Raw genomic sequence first — 8,927 nt, 5'->3', positions numbered from 1 at the left:
TTCTCTTTTTGTTTATAATTTGTTTTCTGTATATAGTTTTTATTCTTATCTTGTTTATTGGTGTTGTTGTTCTTTGTTGTGATCAGGTAGTTTATGACCAGGAGCTCTAATCCTAATCTTACAGAGCCTTTACCTGAACCCGAGCGCTCTCTTAGATTGCTAAGGAGGCGTATGCAGGCAGTAGAGGAGGAGATTGAAGCAGAGATTCCTGTTCGTGAAACTAGTGAGATGGAGAACCACAATGCAAATGGAGGTGATGGTGAAAGGACCATGTACGAGTTTGCTAGGCCTTCTCTAGCAGGGACGCAAACTGGGACAGTGAAGCCTCCTGTAGCGGCCAATAATTTTGAAATAAAGCCGAATGTAATCCAGATGATCCAGAATACGGTGCAATTTGGAGGATTGGTGAGCGAAGATCCAAATGAGCATATCCTCAACTTCTTGGAGATATGTGATACCTTTAAGATTAATGGAACAACCGATGATGCCATACGGTTGAGGCTGTTTCCTTTTTCCTTAAGGGATAGAGTGAAAAGATGGTTGCAGTCTTTGCCACCAAAAGCGATCACTACCTGGACTTTTTTGGCTGAAAATTTTTTGAATAAGTATTTTCCTCCTGCTAAGACTGCTCAAATGCGAAATAACATATCTTCTTTTGTGCAGGGTGAAGAAGAATCGATGTATGAAGCCTGGGAGCACTTCAAGGACTTGTTAAGGTGTTGCCCACACCATGGTCTTCCTCTTTAGATACAAGTGTAGACATTCTATAGTGGCATGAATACGGCCACTAGACAAATGGTAGATGCAACTGCAGGGGGAGCTATCAATAGCAAAACACCTAAGTAAGCCCAGGATTTGATAGAAGAGATGGCCACCAACACTTATCAGTGGAAAACTCCACAGGCTAGAGGTCCAAAGCCCGTTGTATATGGGGCTGAAGTAGATCCTACAGCAGCCTTGGCGGCATAAGTAGAGTTACTTTCTAAAAAGATAGAACAACTTCATATGCTAGTCCAAGCAGCTCAGCCTGGATGTGAATTCTGTGGTGGACCGCATTACAGCGCCAATTGTAATACGGGAGGTATGTTTGCATCTTCTATGCCTACTAATGTTTCTAACGTTGAACATGTTGGTTATGTAGGTAGGCAGCAGAATGATCCCTACAGCAGTACATATAACCCAGGGTGGAGGAATCAACCTAATTTTGGATGGAGGAATTCCAATAACCAAGGTCCACCAGGATATCAGAGGTTGCATCAGCAGCAACCTATGCATTCTGTTCCCGATCAACTAGGAGGTAGTTAAGAGAAGAAGCCTAGCTTGGAAGAGTTGATGACGAAGTTCATTACAACTTTAGAGAACAGATTTCAACAAACGGACACTGCCATTCGGAATCAACAAGCTTCAATTCAGAACTTGGAAACTCAAATTAGGCAGTTGCTTAGGATGATGGCTGAGAGGCAGCGGGCACGCTTCCAAGTAACACAGAGTCTAATCCAAGGGAGCATGCCAAAGCAATTACTTTGAGATTAGGTAAGGAACTTCCTAGTCCATCTAAGCCTTTCACTAATGATGATTCTGATGTGCAGGTGGATGAGTTGAAAAAGGAAGACAAGCCTGAGGAGAAAGGAAAGGAAGCAGTTGAAGAAAAGGAGGATTCGAAGAAGATCCCCTTGAGGCCATACTAACCTCCCATTCCATATCCTGCAAGACCCAAGTAGGATAAAGTTGATTAGCAATTCGGTAAATTTTTAGATCTTTTTAAACAATTACGGATTAACTTGCCTTTTGTTGAAGCTATTTCGCAGATGCCAAAGTATGCGAAGTTTTTAAAGGAGATTCTAAGCAACAAGAGGAAGTAAGAGGATTTGGGATTGGTGACCTTGAATGCAGAATGCTCAGCAGTGTTTCAAAGCAAGATTCCAGTCAAACGACGTGACCCAGGGAGTTTGATTAGGGATAAATTGAAATTGCTAGCATTAGCTGATTTGGGAGCTAGCATCAATTTGATGCCTAGTTCATTGTTTGAGGAGTTAGGACTAAGCACTTCTAAGCTAACTTCTACTAGGATGAGTATACAACTAGCAGAAATAACTATTAAGTACTCGAAAGGGATTATAGAGGATGTGCTAGTTAAAGTTGACAAATTTATATTTCCTGTGGATTTTGTTGTCATGGATATGAATGGTGAGAGTGATGTTCCATTGATCCTAGGTAGACCATTTTTAGCTACATCTAAAGCTTTGATAGATGTTAGTAGCGGAAAGCTGGAACTTAGGGTAGATGATGAGAGCATTACGTTTGATTTGACTAAATCCTTGAGATACCCATATGAGCATGATGGTACTGTGTGTTCGATTGATTCTATTGATGATATTGTGGAATCTCAATTGCAGGAAATGATGATTGATGATCCTTTGCAAGTGGCAATGCAAGAAAATGAGGATAATTTGTCCAATGAACAAGTGTTGGAGCAGCTAGAGCACTTATTAGCTGCTGATGTTAATAATGAAAAGACTGATGGTTTTGTTGATCTTGACAGGTTAGGAATAAAGAAGCTGAAGCCTTCTTTGGAGGAGCCACCCATTCTTGAGTTGAAAGAGTTGCCAGCGCACTTAATGTATGCCTACTTAGATGAAGCAAAGCGCTTATCGTTCATTATTTCTGCTCATCTCACACCTGAGGAGAGGGAGATGGTGCTATGTATTTTGAGAAGGTATGCAAAGGCATTTGCATATAAGACAGCTGACATACTAGGAATAAACCCGAGTTACTGCCTTCATAAGATTTTGATGGAGGATGAGTTCAAACCGGTGGTGCAGCCACAAAGGCGGTTGAACCCTCATATGAAAGAGGTGGTTAAAAATGAGGTAATTAAACTTCTTGATGCAGGTTTAATTTACCATATTTCTGACAGTGCTTGGGTGAGCCCTGTGTAGGTGGTTCGTAAGAAAGGGGGCATGACGGTGGTGAAAAACGAAAAGGAGAGTTGATTCCTACATGAACGGTAACGGGCTTTCGGGTTTGCATAGACTATCTACGCTTGAATGACGCAACCGAAAGGACCACTTCCCATTTTCTTTTATTGATCAAATGCTTGAGAGGCTTTCAGGCCATATGTATTATTGTTTCCTTGACGGTTTCTTTGGTTACTTTCAGATTCCCATAGCACCAGAAGACCAAGAGAAGATGACATTCACTTGTCCTTATGGCACTTTTGCCTATAGGAGGATGCCGTTTGGCTTGTGTAATGCGCTTGCAACCTTTCAGTGGTGTATGATGGCCATTTTCCATGACATGATAGAGGAGTCGATGGAGGTCTTCATGGATGACTTCTCTGTATTCGGTAACTCTTTTTCCCATTGTTTGCATAATTTGGAAAGGATGTTAGCTAGGTGTGTTGAAGCTAACCTTGTGTTGAATTGGAAAAAATGTCATTTTACGGTCCAAGAGGGTTTAATGTTAGGACATAAAGTATCACATGCAGGGATGGAAGTAGATAGAGCTAACATGGAAGTTACAAGTAAGCTACCTCCCCCTACTTCGGTTAGGGCTGTTAGAAGTTTCTTAGGGCATGCAGGGTTTTATAGAAGGTTCATTAAAGACTTTTCTAAGATTGCTAGGCCTTTAACTCAATTGCTAGTAAAAGATGTACCTTTTGTATTGGATGATGATTGTTTAGAAGCTTTTGAGTTATTAAAGGAAAAACTAACCACGGCTCCCATCATGGTTTCTCTAGATTGGGAGCTGCCCTTTGAGCTTATGTGCGATGCTAGTGATTTTGCAGTTGGAGCTATTTTAGGCCAGCACATGGAGAAGAAGTTCCAACCTATTTACTACGCTAGCAAGACACTTACGGATGCCCAAGAACACTATATCACCACAGAGAAGCAGCTCCTGGCTGTCGTGTTCACTTTTGATAAATTCTATTCCTACCTTGTGTTGTCAAAGACAATCGTTTACACGGATCATTATGCTTTAAGCTATTTATTTTCAAAGCATGATTCTAAGCCTAGATTGATTTGTTGGGTTCTTTTATTACAGGAATTTGACTTGGAAATTAAGGACAAATGAGGAGCTGAAAATCTTGTAGCAGACCATCTTTCTCGATTGGAGAACCCACACTTAGAGGAGCTTAATGAGCAAGAGATCGATGACTTCTTTCCGGATGAGCACTTATGCTCAATGCAGGTGATAAATGTTATTCCTTGGTTTTCTGATTATGCTAATTATTTGGCTGCAAGGGTACTCCCAAAGGGTATGACGGGACAGCAAAAGAAGAAATTCTTTGCTAACTTGAAGTACTACATTTAGGACGACCCTTTCTTGTTTAGGATTTGTGCAGATCAAATTATCAGGAGGTGTGTATATGGGGAGGAGGTCATTCAAATTCTCAAGCATTGTCATGAGGGACCGGTTGGTGGACACCAAGCCTCAAACCATACGGCCAGGAAGGTTATGGATGCTGGTTTTTATTGGCTGACTATCTTCCAGGATGCACGAGCATATGTCCAGGTTTGTGATGCATGCCAACGGTCAGGTAATATTTCTGCCCCAGATGAAATGCCCCAACATAGTATACAAGTGTTGGAAATTTTTGATGTTTGGGGCATTGATTTTATGGATCCTTTTTCTTCTTTGTATGAACGTAAGTATATATTGGTGGCTGTTGAATATTTTTCTAAATGGCCTGAGGCACAAGCCTTGCCTACTAATGATGCTAGAGTAGTTGTGAGGTTCCTTAAGAGACTATTCTCTAGGTTTGGAACACCTGGAGCATTAATTAGGGATAGGGGAACCCATTTATGTAATTCTCAACTTGAGAAAGTGCTTAAAAGATATGGAGTATCTCAACGATTCTCCACGGCTTATCACCCACAAACGAGTGGGCAAGTAGAGGTTACTAATAGGGGGCTTAAGCGCATTTTAGAGAAGACTGTAGGAGCGAGTAGGAAAGATTGGGCTACAAAGCTAGATGATACTTTATAGGCATTTAGAACTGCCTATAGGACTTCTATAGGGTTCACTCCCTTTAGGCTTGTGTATGGGAAAGCTTGCCATTTACCTGTGGAGCTAGAATGTAAAGCGTTATGGGCACTTAAATCGTGTAACTTTGATTTAGATAGTGCAGGTAGACAGAGGCAGTGGCAACTAAATGAACTAGAGGAGTGGCGTCAACAAGCCTATGAAAATTCAACAATCTACAAGGCGAAGACCAAACAGTGGCATGACAAGCGATTGAAGGATTTGAAGGAGTTTAATGTAGGAGATTGTGTGTTGTTATTTAACTCTCGTCTCCATTTATTTCTAGGAAAGCTGAAGAGTCGCTAGTTGGGGCCATTTACAGTGACGCAAGTCTTCCCTTATGGTGCGGTTGAATTGTATCATCCGAAAAAGGGAAATTTCAAAGTTAATGGGCAGAGGTTGAAGCACTGTCTCGGAGGGTCACTGGATGTGGAGGAGCGTGTAAATTTGGCGCTCCATTTCTGATTCAAAAAGGATTGAAGTCCAGTTTATAATTTTAAAGAAGCTTGTTTCTTTTAATTTTGTTTTAATTCTTTAGTTTTTCCATTTTTTGGTATTGATTTTTGTTTGAATTATGTGTGAACTTAGTTTGATTAGGTTTTACAGTTTGTTTTTGTTAAGTTTATGTATGTTGAGTGTATGAGTTAAGGACTTATTGGTTGTGCAGGTGAGAAAGATTGAGAAAGTGCTGAAAAATCTAAAGTTTTTGCTGTTTCTGGAGCTCAACACGGGCATGTCCAAGGCCGTGTTGGTGACATGGCCAGTTATGCTAACTGTGTTAATCAGCACGGACCGTGTTCAACTTGCGAAAAAACAAATTTTAAAGGGACACGTTCATAGAAGGTAACACGGCCCGTTATGCCAGACCGTGTTGGCAACACGGCAGCGTGTTGTATCAACACGGACCATGTTCAACTTACAGAAATTAAATTGAAGATGGACACATGCACAGAAGGTAACACGGGCATTTACGCCACACCGTGTTGGCAACACGGAGCCATGTTGCCTCAACATGAGCGTTTTCATCAAAATTGGTACATTAGCACGTTTAAATCCATTTAACACGGCCCGATATCTAGATCGTGTTCATGAACACGGCCCCATATTGATAAACACGGGCGTGTTCTGGTCATTACCTATATATACAAATTCATTTCAAAAGGGCCAAAATTTTGGCAAATTCTCTCAAACTTGCTCTCTTCTCTTTTATACTCATTTTAAACGCTTTGGATATTGCATTTTTCAAGTAAGTACTCTCCATCCTTCATCATCCATTCTTTGTTTTTGATTTTTTGGTTATAGTTTGAATTTGTGTTTTTGTATGTTTGAATGTTTTTGTGTTTGTGTGATTTTGGTTTTGAATTTTGTTTTTGTTATTTAGATATTTCAATTCAAAAAAGTTAAGGATTAGAAACTTCATAGATATGAAAGAGTATACAATAATGATGTATTTAGTGAATCAAATACCATGGTCAAATAAAAATTCTGATTAGTTGATAATATTGGTTGACAACTTTGTGAAAGATTCCTATGAAACGTCTCATTAACTTCTAATTCATGTCGAGTAGACCTTATTGTTGTGATGTGGATTAAACTTTCTTTGCAAGGCATTGAACGGTTTAACTTTATCGAGTTGAGTCATTCGGTTTATCCATTTTATGCTGTTATGCTGCCAAAATTTTGTTGATCCTTAGCACAAAAAAATTTCTTTTTCAGGTACCATGTCTACTAGACGAGGATCAGGAGTTTACAAGAGGAGGCGGACTGATGGTTCCTCTTCCTCTCGACCCTCAGGCGCTGCACCGACTGGCTCAGGTCAAGTTAGACCACCGCAGCGCCATAGATTCCTACTTTTCCAAGGGTAGCCCACCTTCGAGCAGAGATACGAGTCGATAAGGCACAAAGATTTGGGAAAAGGGCGCAGCATAGACTAGCCAACACTAGAGACAGTCGGACTTGTAGCTGCGGTTCGCCGATACCTTGAGACGCCCCCATTTCAGCGTTTCTTTGAGATAGTCGAGCCGACATATAGGGAGTTGACGGTGGAGTTTGCTAGCACTTTTTTTCTGCAGAGCCAGTTGTGGGACTTTCAGCAACCGGATGCGATCAGTTTCAGACTAGCAAAGCAGACTTTCACGATGAGTGTACAGTAGTTTGGGGTACACTTGGGTTTGTGGACTGACGAGGATGTAGCCGGGGAGGTATATAGTCACTGCATATACACGCCTGGTGTGTCATATCCGCAGATGTGGGCTGAGATTTCTGATGAAGCTGAGGGGTACAGTGCCAGCTAGTCCAAGGTGTCTAACTTGCCTGGTGGACTGCGGTACTTGCATGCATTACTGACTAGGACCATCACCGACAGGGGAGACAGCTGTGGTGTAGTGACCCAGCCAGACCTGTTTATACTCTACAACATGCACCAACACCAGTCAATCGACATGGGATACTTGTTGGCCAGACAGATCAGTGCCTTCTGCAACAACTCAGAGAAGGCATTTTTCTGTTTTGGGACTTACATTACTTGGCTGGCTAGGAGCTTAGGGGTTTGGAGGAGGCAATACCACATGTGACAGAGCTGGGGGTGATGGAAACTTTGGGACTTCCCCAGTTGATTAGTATAGGGATGGTGACTCGTAGGTAGGTTCCGCTAGGACTACAGTATAGACTGAGGAGTGCTCTCTTGGAAGCACGCAGAGAGGAGTGACCTGCCCCCTAGTACACAAGATGTTCTACCCCCTTCTTCTGATATTCCAGAGTCTTTCTCCAGACCGTCTACTTCTTCAGCTGTTTTAGAAGTCTCCCCAATTGAGTTTATAGAGCTACAGATTAGAGTGTAGAGGTTAGTAGAGGAGTAGCAGCAGCACTTCATTCGACAAGAGGCTTTTCAGTAGGACCTTTTACAGCACCAGGCTGAGTTTCAGAGCCAGATGATGGCTCAGTTTGAGAGGCAGAGGGCTATGCTTTAGGCCCTGATTGAGCAGGGAGGCAGGTTAGAGGCCTCTATGGCCCCTGATATTTTTTATGATATTTTTGCTACAGATTACATCCTTGCCAGTCCACAGAGCCGAGTTCTAGAGGCACTTAGGTTTTTCATTCTAGCCAAATAGCCTTCATTCGTTTATTGATTCATTAACCCCCTCTCTCATCATTTCTATCATATTTCATTACCACTTAGTTTTATTCTGCTTTGGGTTATGATTTTGCATATGAGTTATTTTTATTGGGAATGTTTGTTTTGGGAATAGCGTTGGAAACTTGTAGTAGCTTTCATCAATCCAAAAGAAATTCACTTTATTATGTGAATGTTTCTTCCCTTATGTATAAAATATATATATATATATATAATAAGAAGAATAAGAGGGAAGGGTGATGAAAAGAAAGAAAGTAAGTGAGCTAATTGCTTAATTGCTTTTGGGAGTTTACATTTTAACTTGGTTCCTATTTCCCACCTTGGACTACGGTTCATTGTTTATCCCTTGTGATTATTGTGGTTTGTGTGCATGTCATTTATCTCATTGCAGAACACCATAGGTTCAACTCTTACCAAATTTACCTACCCCTACTTAATCCCCATTACAACCCTTATAAAGACCTCTTGACATGGTTGTTGACTCTCCATAAGTGGTAGGAGTAGGATTTAAGAGCAAGCATATAGTAAGTAAGGCAGTAGTTGATGCATTGAGCGATTAAACACTACCCTTTAAACACTTTGAGTGATTTAGAGTGAATCTTGTAAGGAGTTGGTTCTGAATAATTTTGTTGAGATAGTATTTTATGAATCATTGGCATCTTGGTTGTGATACTTGAATTGATTGCATCATTTCTTTCTGTTTGACTTACGCTTATTAAGGATATGTGCAGGGGCTCTCTAACTTGTTTATCAGTTTAAGTGTTGTTCC

The 8,927-nt window shown here is 41.0% G+C and overlaps 1 non-coding gene across 1 annotated transcript; it reads right to left on the bottom strand.

Moving 5' to 3' along the window:
* Positions 1-631: 631 nt before the first annotated feature.
* LOC112535217 lies at positions 632-737 on the bottom strand. The gene has a single exon (XR_003079393.1). It is a non-coding gene; the product is annotated as a small nucleolar RNA R71 (small nucleolar RNA).
* Positions 738-8,927: the final 8,190 nt, after the last annotated feature.

The sequence above is a fragment of the Ricinus communis genome, chromosome 2 (genome assembly GCF_019578655.1).
Source record: "Ricinus communis isolate WT05 ecotype wild-type chromosome 2, ASM1957865v1, whole genome shotgun sequence".
Lineage (NCBI taxonomy): Eukaryota > Viridiplantae > Streptophyta > Magnoliopsida > Malpighiales > Euphorbiaceae > Ricinus > Ricinus communis.
This window is presented reverse-complemented; position numbering and strand designations above follow the sequence as displayed.